At 36.1% G+C, this 2,727-nt stretch overlaps 1 protein-coding gene across 1 annotated transcript in view; it reads left to right on the top strand.

Annotated features, from left to right (window-relative positions):
• Znf804a (zinc finger protein 804A) overlaps positions 1–2,727 on the top strand; it is a 313,091-nt gene that overhangs the window by 183,458 nt on the left and 126,906 nt on the right. The gene's annotated exons all lie outside the window — the stretch shown is intronic.

The following is a 2,727-nucleotide window of genomic DNA, read 5'->3' as shown; positions in this document are numbered from 1 at the left end:
CGGGGGTGGAGGGCGTTACTGCGTAGTTCCAACTCACCTTAGCTGGTACTAGAGAACAATGGGTCTGAAGCTCTCCAACGTTTTCAGTTATTGGGTCTCAGCATCAATTGTATATCCTTGGTCACCCAGTTTACTATTCCTGCAATGCTGATGTGTGTGAGGGAAGCATTTCCTTCATGGTCTCCATTGATCTTGGTGTGGCTCGGTTCACCATTCCAATCCATTCACTCTCCTTCCTTGCAGAAATTTTATTTGGCTTGAAAAGTTTAAAACTATTCTCTCTTAGAGATCATCGTGTTTTATCCTTTTTTCTTTCAGTAGTTCACATCTATAGGGCTTCTAGTTTGCCATTTTACCTGAAAATCTTATTTCCTGGTTTTTCAAGAACGTCTTAAAATACAATTACTGTCACAGTGATGGCATTTGCCTGTAATCTCAATGTTTGGGGAGGTAGAGTAGGAAAATTGCTTAGACTGAGTTTAGGTTGGTCTACATAGTATGTTTCATGTTGTCCTGAGCTACATAAGTGAGACCTTGTCCCAAAAAAATCAAGGAATGGGGATCTACCTCAGTAGGAGAAAAATTAGCCCCAAATCCTGGATTTGAGTTTTAATGCACAAGAAAAAAGAAATCTACCATGGAAACTAAACACAACATATTTTTTAAAAAATACTACACTATATAGTCAGTAATTATTTTAACTGTTACAAGCTTGGATACTTTAATCTTTCTTTCAGACTGGTATGTATTTCTACTGAAATAGATTCCTGTTACATAATGAATATATTTAAACTGGGAACAAACATTTCAACATTCCATCTCATCCTCTGTACTAGTCCTATTTAAAAAATGTTTTATTATTTTCACTTTATGTGTATGAGCGTATTTCTTTCATGTATGTAAGTGCACCCATGTCCTGAAATGTCCTCTGAGGTCAGAAGAGGGTGTATATTCCCTGGAATTGGAGTTAGGACATTTTTAGCTGTCAAGTGGGTACTGGGAATTGAACTTGGGTCTTCTGCAAGAACAGCCAGTGCTCTTAACCACTGAACCATCTCTCCAGTCCCTATCTTTCCTCATTCTTTTATGCCACTATTTCTTGGGGGGGGGGGGCTTTGTTTGTTTGTTTTGGTTTTTAATCAGTTTCTCATTCATTTTCTACAGAAAACCTTCCTCTGAGGCATCTGGCTTCTCTTGCAATGCAATATCTTGACTTAAGTTTTTTGCATCTCTTTACTTCCCACAGGACCTCTTCTAACAGCCCTCATGTGTGCAAGCTGAGGCTGTAGGAGTCACCATTTCTCACCGATTTCTCTAGTAGTACTTACTAATGAGATGCTTTCACTATTATCCACATTCAGTTTAAGGTCAGCAATATCACCCTTTGAATAACAGAGTGCTTTGTTAGTTTCTAAAGAAACTGGCTTCCTATTTTGCTGTAGTCTACCACTATAAGATATAAATTTTAAATTATTTCCTATTTAAATTTAATAACATATTAAATATTTAATATTTATTGCCAAAATTGGGTCATCTTTTTTTTTCTGGTTTCTTCCTAAATAGAGCTTAGTAGTGAACTTCTTATCATGGAACTATCCAATTCCCTTTTCATAGCGTTTCTATGGCAGAGTTACAAAGAAATACAAGTGGAAAGATGACCCTTAGAGATAACTGTGGCCCATGCCTTGTGTGATTCAAAAGGGTTTTGCCTTATTTTTTGAACAAATGAGGATTATTTTAGATTGAGTGCCCAAGAGCACAAGTCCAGGAGGATGTTGGATTTCAAACGTTTGGTTGCAAGTTTTTCCACATTAAATATGATGCAAATAGATCTATTTGTATACCTATTTACATATCCTATCTTCTCCATAGCTGTAGGAATATACATATTGAAATCTACACATTATTGCAGTTGTGTAAACATGGGGTTGTTTGGGTGGTCTAAGGGTGTACACGTCATTCTCCTCTTCGTTCACCTTCACTATCTTTTCAAACATTGTTTGAAATACAAATCTTGGAAATAGTCTCTACTTTCAGTGGCTTAAGCTGTGGAGAGTGTCTTGTAATGCACCCATTGTCCTGAATTGACACAGCAAATTGTTATTATGAATTTGCAATTGGACAAAAAAGCTGTAGAGTAGGAGAAAGTTTCTCACTACTCCCCTTTACCCCTTATTAAGAACATACTGTGTTTTACTGTAAGTTTCCCCTGTTAATGCACCTATTGTCCTCAATTTTTCTTTGAAAAAATTAAGTTTACTTTCAGTTGCTTAGCTAACCACATGTAACAAATATCTGTTTAAATTTTATCCATATGAACATTATTTGCACCATAGCAGTAATAATGCCTTAACTTCTCATAAAGGCGCATTGAAGACCTTCATCAATGGTGGTGGTCATTGAACTTGGGTATTAAGCACAGGCGTTTTTGGTGCAGCAAAACTCAAGGCATTAAAGAGGATGATGTTGTTACACATTCATCACCCTAATCTTCCTACCTGCCATTACTATTATCGATCATATATGTGTATCTTACACATACACAATATATGTAGAAATGTCTCTGCACCCAAGTATTTTTATCTGCATAGAAATGCAAGGTTATTAACATAGGACTCTATCTCAAAGAAAAATGCAAGTACTAAGTGACCTTTTACTTTCCTCATCCCAAGCTTACCTAGTTATTTATATAAATTCACATAATCATAATTATTGACCAATATCATA

Source organism: Nannospalax galili, unplaced genomic scaffold (genome assembly GCF_000622305.1).
Source record: "Nannospalax galili isolate Female #2095 unplaced genomic scaffold, S.galili_v1.0 scaffold892, whole genome shotgun sequence".
Taxonomy (NCBI): Eukaryota; Metazoa; Chordata; class Mammalia; order Rodentia; family Spalacidae; genus Nannospalax; species Nannospalax galili.
The sequence above is the reverse complement of the archived record's forward strand: the minus strand, read 5'-3'. Positions and strand labels throughout refer to the sequence as shown.